The following is a 12,308-nucleotide window of genomic DNA, read 5'->3' as shown; positions in this document are numbered from 1 at the left end:
GAATACGGCAAATATTAAATCTGATTGCAGCAATAAATGACCGCCACTAGTTTTTTCATCATAAAAAGCATTCAGACACAACAGTCCGAAAGAGAAGTCCATGAAGAGAACAAAATGAAATAGTAGCAAAGTCGTGCTTCGCTGTTACGCTCAGTGCATACATGTTTCCCTATTACCTGCTTTATTTCAAACAACCTTCAACAGCATCGTATACTATGCGTCAGCATCATGTTCTTTTCTGGTCCGTCCACGGTTCATGACACGCCTTCTTGCAATGCCGTGCAACAGAAACACTACTTGTGTCTTTTACCATTCAGTTCTGACACTGCCGATTGACAGCGTAGATTTAAACTGCCTAGGTTGATTAATTTGCGTTTGCCATTTTACTCCTTACGTATCGTGCGACAGATATCGCATTTAACGGCTCGACCTTCCTTTGGCAGTGCGATGAGAATTATTTCCGGGAGATCTGATAGCTTGAGACCTTTGGTACAGACGTTGGACACCATTTGCTTCTGTTTGCTGCATCATTATATAACAGTGGAAGATACACAACCTTCCTTTATGGAAAATGTAAGGGAGGGATGGAGGCATTTATGAACTAAATACAAATGGTTCAAATGGCTCTGAGCACTATGGGACTTCACATCTTAGGTCATCAGTCCCCTAGGACTTAGAACTACTTAAACCTAAGTAAGGACATCACACACGTCCAAGCCCGAAACAGGATTCGAACCTGCGACCGTAGCGGTCGCACGGTTCCAGACTGAAGCGCCTAGAATAGCTTGGCCAACCCGGCCAGCTAAATATAAATCCCAAGAACAATAATGTAAAAACCTCGACAAAAATAACAAAAGTCGTGCCTTTGAGATCAAGTCTCGGTCCCAAGCAAAACTGTAATAAACGACAAGAAAAATGAAGAGGGTGCATGAACTCAGATTCTTGGGAAATGTCATCTCCTTCACAAGCCAGACATATCGAAAAAATCTGAAAAATTCTTTTATATTAATGTGGCCATATACAGACGGGTAAAAAATCTTGTAAGGAAAGAAACCGTCACAAAATTCTACAAAATAATTGCGATACCATGTGTACATTAAGGTAGTGAGACTTGGACGGTAACAGCTGGAAACGAACGCAGAATACTAATTGCGTAAGTGAAGATTTTAAGAAGAGCAACAGAGAGTAAAGTATCTGATATGATAAGGAATACAACAAACAGACAAGCCCTGGGACTTAAAAGCATAAATGAGTATAGGAATAAATGGAATATGATGTCACAAGAATGAATGAAAATGGAATGCTCAAAATAATAACGAATTGTTTAACAATTGTGAGAAGGTCATTAGGTAAACAAAGAAAGAGGCGGAGAGATAAAATAGAAAGTAGCCACGAACAACAAAAGCAGTGAAAAAGAGGACACTACAGACAAATGCCTAGCAGATGAAAATAAAAGAAGAAGAAGGATGAGGAGGAGAAGGAGGAGGAAGAGATGAACAGCGTTTAAGGTTTTGCCGATGATGGTTCAAATGGCTCTGAGCTCTATGGGACCTAACATCTAAGGTCATCAGACCCCTAGAACTTAGAACTACTTAAACCTAACTAACCTAAGGACACCACACAACACCCAGCCATCACGAGGCAGAGAAAATCCCTAACGCCGCCGGGAGTCGAACCCGGGAACCCGGGCGTGGGAAGCGAGAACGCTACCGCACGACCACGAGATGCGGGCTTTTACCGATGACAGTAGCCTTAGAAATGGTTAGGATAGAATAGGAGAGGGGAAGGGAATTGGTAAATCTGAATCCGAATGTGCTTCATGTTGCGAAAAACGACTGCAAACGTGACACAATTTTTTTTTTTACAAAAAGGGACTGTGTTTCACAAGAGAGTTGGCTTGCGGAGGACGAAATGTTTTCAATACCAAACGATCTCTCGTGACACTGGTGAGGGTGATTGATGATGCAAGAGCTGTGTGTTGTCCCTCCGTAGCTGCTCAAGGTGCGTACCGAGGTACAGCATGTTATTCGCATGGCTAGCATTAGTGCGTTACACATGTGCTAGCTGTCGTACACTGTGCCAGCCTGTAGAACGGATGCAGTGTGCAAGCCAACATTGTCAGTGAGTCTGTTGGTCTAATGTAATCGAACACTTTACTTTTGAACTATCTGATATTTAAAAAAGAACGACTACTTCTGTAGTCTTTTTTTGTATAACAACAAATCAGTCTTTTACTCTGCTCTGTTTGCATCATATCCTAAATTTTACAATCATAACTATGTCAGTAATACATATTTTACATCTCTGTTTTCTGACGGATGACTATATATTAATTTACAAAGGAGACAGTGGAGCAAGAATATGAAATGAGTCAGAACAGTTTCGCACAGCACTTCAAGTCCAATTCAAATTTCAGGAACTTATAACTAATCTTGGGAAAACCTGCAATCGCTGTGTCGAATGAAAGACATCTTATGATGAAACATATCCGACAACACTGAGTTACTGACTAAGGAAACACAACACTAGTTAGCACCCCTCCCTACATAAAATGTTACGTAATGTTCAGAGAAGCTGAGTACGGTTCATTACGGTTTTGTTCAATCACTGCAAGAGTTTTACAGAAACGCTGAACAAAGTCCAGTCGGAGACGATACCAGCAGTTGTGCATTGTGAGAAACCTTACTTTCAAATTCCGAGAGGAAATTTTCGAAAGCAAGTCAAGAAACATGAATTTTCCTCCCACATACACCTCACCTAATGATTATTACAGCTAAATGAGAGAAGTTTGGTCTTTACGGATAGGCACCGACATCCATTTTTAATACACTAATCACTAGCTTGCAGGATACAAATGTGAATCTGCAGCAGGTGCGTTCTCCTGGACGGACGCATAGCAACGAAAGGAGCTGAGCGAAAACGATAGTGTCTTCCTCTTTCCTATAACAGGGGCCAATCAGAAACCTACTGCCGTCGAAACAGATACGATACTGAAAGAGAGCAGAGGGCATTACGCTATCGGCGCTGCACATCATCCACAGTGGAAAAATAAACCGGTGGACGGAGGGGAGTTTAAAACGTCCCCTTTGAACAATTATACAAAACTGGTATATGTGAAACGTCATCTTTGAACAATTATAAAAGACGGTGCTTAAACTGACACACAATATTTTTGGCGCAACGCAATCTGACTTCCAAAAATCCCTACGAAAGAATGGCCCTGACTAACATTAACCTATACGTTTCACAAATCACTTACCTCACAAAAATCTTCGTTACTCAAGCTACTGCAATACACCGAGCGCCACTACTGCCAGCTAAATAAAAGATTCAAACTACGGAAGTCACTAACTACTGATAGGCACAGTTAGCAAATGAAAGATTTTAATAGAGAACAAACAATGTATTTACCTTTATAGTCATAATATATATATATATATATATATATATATATCAGTTCATGACACCAATTCTTACAAATTTCAAAACTCCGCCATCTCTCTGCCCACGTTCACCACTGCTGGCGGCTCACCTCCAACTGCGGAACGCTACTCGCTGTTAGCATCCAGCTGCCGCTGCCCGACACTACAATGGCAGACAACAATGCAAACTAGCCACAGACTGCACACAGCACAGCCAGTGATTTTTCATACAGAGCGCTATGTGGCGTTACCAATAAGAAAACCTAAACAGCCTCCTTACAAGTTCAAAGGTCAGACATTGCTCATTCCACCGCATTCTCTCACAGTGCGGATATAATTTTGATGTCGGTCACCAAGCATATAACACGAAAACAGGAATCTGTGGTTAACGAGCAGACCTGTAATTTCTATGCGGATATCTTGTTGGCTCCCAGAACGAAATGTGCTCGAAATAACGTTATTTTAACTAGAGAAATTCCACTGGGACATTCTTAGCGTATTCAGAAAACTGCGTTTGTCACAAAAACAAAAAAAGAAAATCAGGCTCTCGGCATTCCAATAAATTTGACATCTGGCCAATATGCGTATAGTGATGCACAATAAACGAAAGAACACTGACATACTTTCCATTTTTCCAGGATATGGAAAGTTACAATTTACCGCTTGTTTTACGGGCGGTGTTATCGTTATAGATTGAAAGAAATTAATTTTAAAGAAATATACCGCAGTATCACTCGGAATGTATCCGTTTGTTACTCTGTTGATCTTCATTTTCTTATAACAGTTCACTGTTAGGTAAAATAGAAACAATAGAAACATAGGATAAATGTGAATCATTCTGTAACGTATTTTTTGCAAACGAACAGTGGGGAAGGGGGTGGAAGGGGGGAAGCTTGCCAGATAAATACAAATTCATGTTTCAATCCGGGGAGGGGGGAATTTTATATTTGTTAATTATAATACGGAAGAATGAACTAGTTACCGAGTCAGATACAGGCCATATCAGGAACGCTGTATTTTCGTTATCGGCAGATTTGTGGGATGAGGAGATCTTTATCACATTCGTACGTTGTACGTCATTGGACAAGCTTTCGCGCACGATGGATTCTTTGCTGTAGTTTCAGGACTCGCTCCCTTTCCAACCAGTATTCAGAATGTTGTCTGTGACGTCAAAGTACATTTATAGTCGTTTGTTTTGCTAAATTCTGTTTTGATAATAGCGCAATTATTAGCTGCAGAGGGGCTCAATCATTGCCTAAAAATTTCGTCTTTGCAGACCTCGCTATTACTAAATGGCTAAAATCACCCAAAACCAGTCGCAGGTTGCCTATGTAACGGCTTCCAGGGCAACAAAAATTTGATTTTCAGTATTTCATATAAAAAATGTTGTCATACTCATTAAGAGCTATAGCCCTATGCTAAAGGTTAAACGGAGTAAGTCAAATATTAAATTTAGAAGCCTTGTTTACGTCTTCAAGCACCTACGCTGTGCATATTTCCCAGATTGTATTCATCCAGTATTTGAGAATGGGAGTACTTAGCGACTTCCAACAAACCTTACACATTATTTCAAACATATCCGAAACTTTCTCTCGCTTACACCCCCGCAAATTGGTGACAGGAAGAAAGTTTATCACTTGCTACCTTGTCGCTATCAGTAATTTTACGGGTGAATTCTTAGCGAATTCTTTGTATACCAGCATCATCTGCGAAAAGCCTTACGGAACTTTCGACGATAACCATTAGGTCGTTTTATAAAGTGGTGTAATGACGTGTGGTTTCGAAAATGAAAGTATGTAAACCCCGGAGATATCAGTTTAATAGCCCTACAAGAGTAGAGGAGAGGACGGGAGCAGGTGACACGGAATCGCTATATAGGAGGTGACAGAGGGTAAGCAGCACGAGGGACTTGCGGTAGGTCACCGGATCAGAGCCCGTAGCAACGAGCCGGTGTTCGAAGCCCGCTGTCAGTCGCAGGCCGGCTTAGGCGGCGCCGACAGACGGGGGGAGAGCCGGACAAGTCCCGAGGGAGCCGCCGGGATCCCCACAGCCGCGCTCCCTGCCGGCCTCATTCCCGCCTCTCCCCTCCCCTCCCCCCCTACCCTCTACCCACTGCTCTTCTCCTCTCCACAGCCGCGCGCAACACCTTCTGCTTCCTGTTGCCGACATCACACAAATTCGCAACCCAGACAGGCTGCACGTAAACGTGCCCTGCTGCAAAACGTCCACAATTAATTCCAGCAATACTAGCATGCCACAAAAATATCAAATGAAACGAATTAAATTTATCTCGGCTCTCAACCTCATCCATTTCCCTAACTTTATCACAGACCTGAGTCGAAACAAGGCCCCGGGAGTAGACAACATTCCATTGCAACTACTGACAGCTTTGAGAGAGCCAGTCCTGACAAAACTCTACCATCTGGTGAGCAAGATGTATGAGACAGGCGAAATACCCTCAGACTTAAAGAAGAATATAATACTTTCAATCCCAAAGAAAGCAGGTACTGACAGATGTGAAAATCATCGAACAATTAGTTTAATAAGTCACGGATGCAAAGTACTAAAGCGAATTCCTTACAGACGAATGGAAAAACTAGAACAAGCCGGCCTCGGGGAAGATCAGTTTGGATTCCGTAGAAATATTGGAACACGTGAGACCATACTGACCCTACGACTTATCTTAGAAGCTAGATTAAGGAAAGGCAAACCTACGTTTATAGCATTTGTAGCCTTAGAGAATGCTTTTGACAAAGTTGACTGGAATACTCTCTTTCAAATTCTGAAGGTGGCAGGGGTAAAATACAGGGAGCGAAAGGCTATTTACAATTTGTACAGAAACCAGATGGCAGTTATAAGAGTCGAGGGACACGAAAAGGAAGCAGTGGTTGGCAAGGGAGGGAGACAGAGTTGTAGCCTATCCCCGATGTTATTCAATCTGTGTATTGAGCAAGCAGTGAAGGAAACAAAAGAAAAATTCGGAGTAGGTATTAAAATCCAAGGAAAAGAAATGAAAACTTTGAGGTTCGCCGATGACACTGTAATTCTGTCAAAGACAGCAAAGGACTTGGAAGAGCAGTTGAACGGAATGGACAGTGTCATGAAAGGTGGGTATAAGATGAATATCAACAAAAGCAAAACGAGGATAATGGAATGTAGTCGGGTGATGCTGAGGAAATGAGACACTTAAAGTAATAAAGGAGTTTTGCTATTTGGGGAGCAAAATAACTGAAGATGGTCGAAGTAGAGAGGATATAAAATGTAGACTGGTAATGACAAGGAAAGCGTTTCTGAAGAAGAGAAATTTGTTAACATCGAGTATAGATTTAAGTGTCAGGAAGTCTTTTCTTAAAGTATTTGTATGGAGTGTAGCCTTGTATGGAAATGAAACATGGACGATAAATAGTTTAGACAAGAAGAGAAGAGAAGCTTTCGAAATGTGGTGACACAGAAGAATGCTGAAGATTAGATGGGTAGATCACATAACTAATGAGGAGGTATTGAATAGAACTGGGGAGAAGGGAAGTTTGTGGCACAACTTGACTAGAAGAAGGGATTGGTTGGTACGACATGTTCTGAGGCATCAAGGGATCACCAATTTAGTACTGGAGGGCAGCGTGGAGGGTAAAAATCATAGAGGGAGACAAAGAGATGAATACACTAAACAGATACAGAAGGATGTAGTAGATTGCAGTAGGTACTGGGAGATGGAGGAGCTGGCACAGGATAGAGTAGCACGGAAAGCTGCATCAAACTAGTCTCAGGATTGAAGACCACAACAACAACATCACGCATCTCTCGCAGACATGTCTATAATCTCAATATTACTAGGAGCTCATCTATGTTTTCTTTTTTTTAACGTGCGATCGCACTGATCGAGCTGATGACGTCACAGCTCAGTAGATCTCTGGTTTTGCATGAGTCTTCTACTGTCGCACGACCTAGCGGCTTCTCTTCGTACCTTCTCCATGAAGTGTCATACCGTTGTCAATACACTGCAGAGCCAAAGTAACTGGTACACCCGCCTAATTTCGTGTAGGGCCCCCGCGACGACGCAGAAGTGCCGCAACACGGCGTGGCATCGATTCGACCACCGTCCGAAGTAGTGCTGGAGGGTACTGCCACCGTGAATCCCTCACGGTTCTACATAAATCTGTAGGAGGACGAGCGGGTGGAGATCTCTTCAGAACAGCACGCTCAACGCATCTCAGATATGCTCATGGCTGTGGAGGCTAGTGGCCAGCGGAAGTGTTTAAACTCAGAAGAGAGTTCCTGGAACCGCTCTGCAGCAGCACTGCACGTTTGGGGTGTCGCATAGTCCTGCTGGAATTTCACAAGTCCGTCGGAATGCACAATGGACATGAACAGATGAGGTGATCAGGCATCTTGAACAGTCGCCTACTGACATGCAGGGTTCATGGACTCATGAGTTTTCTCAATTCCCCTTTCAAGTCCATCCGATCGATACAATACGAAACGAGACTCGTCCGACCAGGCAACAACAGCCCAATGGCAGTGTTGACGGTCCCGGGCGATGCGTAAAACACTGTATCGTGCAGTCGTTAAGGGCACACGAGTCGGCCTTCGGCTCCGAAAGCCCATATCGATGATGTTTCGTTGAATAGTTCACACGCTGGCACATATTGATGACCCAACACTGAAATCTGCAGCAATTTGCTCTACTGTCCCGTTGAACGATTCTTTTCGGTCGTAGCCCGCATCTCGTGGTCGTGCGGTAGCGTTCTCGCTTCCCACACCCGGGTTAGATTCCCGGCGGGGTCAGGGATTTTCTCTGCCTCGTGATGGCTCGGTGTTGTGTGAGGTCCTCAGGTTAGTTAGGTTTAAGTAGTTCTAAGTTCTAGGGGACTGATGACCACAGAAGTTGAGTCCCATAGTGCTCAGAGCCATTTGAACCATTTTTTCAGTCTTCGTCTGTCCCGTTCTTGCAGGATCTTTTTTTCGGACGCAGCGATCTCGGAGAGTTCATGTTTTACCAGATTCCTGATATGCACAGTACACTCGTGAAATGGTCGTACGAGAAAATCCACATTTCATCGCTTCGTCGGAGATTGTGTGTCCCATCGCTCGTACGCCGACTTAAACTTGCCATTGTGGCATCCGTAAACGATCTAACAACTGCACCAGACACTTGTTGTCTTATATAGGCGTTGCCGACCGGAGCGCCATATTCTACCTGTTTACATATGTCTGTATTTGAATAAGCATGTCTATACCCGTTTGTCTGGCGCTCCAGTCTATTTATACATAGAAAGAAAAGTATCCGCTTGCTTGATGTTTTGTTTGTAATTCATAAAAATTTACAGTTTTATTTCGACCATCATAAAATGTTGCAGACTTTACTTCGAAGACAGATTACAGATTATATGAGGGAAAGATTGTAAAAATCTCTAGAAGTTCTTTGCCGAATTAGTTCAGATATCTACTCGATCCCCTAACAAACATTTAGGCGGACATAGACTGTAAATCTTTTAACATAAACTATCAATGTTCCTTGAAAAGAGTTTTATTTTAGCACTTTATTCGAGTCTGGATAAATTATGCATTTGCTGACTGTAAATACACTTTCACCATGTTTTCATGGAAAGTTTCGCAGTCTGCAATCCAGACACCGCTAAAATTTTGTCTTTTTAAGTATTTATGGGCTTTTTCCCAGATGCTAGTTGTAAATATGTATTTAAATTGTAGAAAAAGTTAATAGGTATGGGAAATATTTATTCATTAGGCATTTGGACATATTTTTAGAGTCAAAATATTGCTTGCAGAAAATTAAATTTACAGAAATTATAAAATTGTGTATTTTACAGTTACACTGTAGGCAAATTATGCATTACAGATATATGACTTTAATTGTAATTTAAAAAGGAATCAGAGCACTACCTATGATGTAATTGTGATTACTAAACTTTTCGTTTGAAATTGGTGCCGGAAGCGTAGAACCTGATTTTTATGAATGCCGCACGTGAAGACGTTTTTCGTTCATCGCACTCTGTTGACATTCATTGATTCAAATGTGCCCTTCGATCTAAAGTGACTGAAATTTCCCATGCGGCTCGCATTCGCTACGCGTATCAACAAGGCATAGATCCAATCACTTTGTGTGCCAGATATTAAACATCCCGGGCAATGCCGGGCACAGCAGCTAGTTATTATATAGAGGGCGATTCAATTCCCCTGCCACCGGCATAGTCGCCTACTTCGATAACGTTATTAGTTTAAACATCCTGGGAGGGTAGTTAATGAAAAACTACTTTTGTAAACTTTACGCTAAAACTAATTACTTTGACAGTTCGAGCCAAACTCAGTACTTAAAGCACAGCAGTTTCCCAGTAAGAATAACTAACGAATACAAGGATATAATAACTTCCTGGCAGATTAAAACTGTGTGCCCGACCGAGACTCGAACTCGGGACCTTTGCCTTTCGCGGGCAAGTGCTCTACCAACGGAGCTAGCGAAGCACGACTAACGCCCGGTACTCACAGCTTTACTTCTGCCAGTATCCGTCTCCTACCTTCCAAACTTTACAGAAGCCATGTCTCCACAGTATCCTTTCTTCCAGGAGTGCTAGTTGTGCATGTTCGCAGAAGAGCTTCTGTAAAGTTTGGAAGGTAGGAGACGGATACTGGCAGAAGTAAAGCTGTGAGTACCGGGCGTGAGTCGTGCTTCGGTAGCTCAGTTGGTAGAGCACTTGCCCGCGAAAGGCAAAGGTCCCGAGTTCGAGTCTCGGTCGGGCACACAGTTTTAATCTGCCAGGAAGTTTCATATCAGCGCCATCTCCGCTGCAGAGTGAAAATCTCATTCTGGAAGGATATAATAGTTTAAAATGTACTGTTAAAATTCACGAAATTGTTGGGTAAAATTTACGCAAACATCAACATGCTCGACTAAGCCGGTGACGTAACAAAGACAGTTAACGATGACCATAAAAGTCAAACGTGGAAAATAATTCGTGCAGTCGCAAATATTTGTTGAGCAGTAGGAGGGAGTGCGACGAACAACATACAATAAATCCCGAGCGGTGGGGGGCTCAGGGTGGGAGTGCGTTGCGTGAGAAGGCCACTTTCGTACGTTTTTCTTGGATAACTTGAAAACTACGGCCTCTAGCGGAAACGTACCCAGAACCAAATGTAAATACATCGATTTTCCTGCTACATGCCATATTGGTTTTTGCTGTACGACTAAAAATTTGCGCATAGCGAGCGGAAGAATATCAAAATATCGCGCGTGGTTTATGTAGGCCAGCGGGTTGCATATAACGGCAGCGGTAGGGGCAGCTGAATCACACTCTATAAATAGAGAAGAACCACAGAACTGCAGCGCGTTTCGATCAGTTAGTAAGGTTCAATTAGTAATTTGTTACAGAGTTGCTCAGCCAGCTGCATCGGAAGGGTTCTCCATCATGACGTGGTTTACTGTTAAATCTCACTTACCGTACATTCCTAGAAGAATCAGTCTATTGCTTCTTCCTACGAATATCTCGCGAAAATCTCACGGAGATAAAATTTAGAGAGATTCGATGTCACACGGAGGCTTAGCAAATAAAGATTTACCGTGGGCCATTCACGAATGTAACAAGAACGAGGAGAAGTGACAATGATACATAAATTACCCTCCGACATCCTCCATCAGGTGGATTGTTGAATATAGATGTGTATTAATGTGTTCGTTACAGATTCGTCATCCATTACTTGATAATATTACTATAGCGTTAATTCCTTCATATCGTCAAGTTAATGTATCCTGCCGTTTTAAAACAAGCGTAATTCTACTTAGAAACTGGTAACTGGGCAAGCTGCAGATGGAAATGTGGAATAACAGCTGAGCAGTGACGAAGTATCGACCTTGCTACATCGGGGTCGAGCCGTAGGTTTTCGGCTGTTTTTCAGAGACGCAATCCAAGCAGCTGGTCTATATAATCGATATCTGAGTGTTGTAGAGAAGGAACAGAGGGAGCTGAGCTTGAGAGCGGAGTTACGGACAGAACGGCGAGCAGGGGCGTAGCGTGGCTGTCTGCAACTGTGGTGACCAGGTGAGGCCGTACCGAGTCGAACGATTCGGTAACGCTGGGTACTGACACACCTAGCAAGGAGAGCGGAGCACGTAACACCATAGATCTTACGGGTGCCAGCAGCCGACTCCGGCGGGCAGCGAGTAACTATTTCACACGTATTTAGAAATTCTTGATTTGCCGTTTACGTGCATGCAAGCTCTCGGTAGCACACGGTAAATTTAACACGTTTAATGGCTACATTTTCAATTACACACTGATTTCCCGTTGGCCGTATACGGAGACGGGCGTTCGCAATGTGTAGCGAATAAGCCGAGTAGTGTGACGTCACAAGTTCTTCGCGGGGACAGCGAGGTAGGTATACGGGCATTGCAACGACCTTATGACGTCACACTAGTTGGCTTGTCCGCCACACTTCGCGAACGTTTGGCTCCGTGCAGAGCCCACGAGAAATCAATTTGTAATTGAAAAGGTCCCCACTAAAGTTGTTAATTTTGTCGTGTGCTGTCGAAAACTTGCATGCATTTAAACACGCAATCACGAATTATTAAACTCGTCTGGAAGAGTTACTCGCTCCCCGCTGGTGACTGCTGCTGGCACTCGTAAGACCTACAGTGTCACGTGGTGTATGCACCACGACCTGACTTTCTCGCGGGACTCGCTCTTTGTGAGACCTGTATTTGTTGTGGGCCCCCGTGATCGACTCTCCTATACCACTGTGCGAGACGCTATGTGGATCTGGGGAATCGGTGGATTTAATAACCAGTGAAGCCACGTTTTTGCACGTGACTGTACTAGTGCCCACATTGAAAGTGTATTACAGTTCTATTCATTACAGGTAGAACCTGACTGCAGATGA

General features: G+C 43.1%; 1 non-coding gene across 1 annotated transcript; it reads left to right on the top strand.

Moving 5' to 3' along the window:
- The first annotated feature begins 10,101 nt into the window (after positions 1 to 10,101).
- On the top strand, positions 10,102 to 10,176 carry Trnas-cga (transfer RNA serine (anticodon CGA)). The gene has a single exon. It is a non-coding gene; the product is annotated as a tRNA-Ser (tRNA).
- The last annotated feature ends 2,132 nt before the right edge of the window (positions 10,177 to 12,308 follow it).

Source organism: Schistocerca gregaria, chromosome 4, assembly GCF_023897955.1.
Source record: "Schistocerca gregaria isolate iqSchGreg1 chromosome 4, iqSchGreg1.2, whole genome shotgun sequence".
Lineage (NCBI taxonomy): Eukaryota > Metazoa > Arthropoda > Insecta > Orthoptera > Acrididae > Schistocerca > Schistocerca gregaria.
This window is presented reverse-complemented; position numbering and strand designations above follow the sequence as displayed.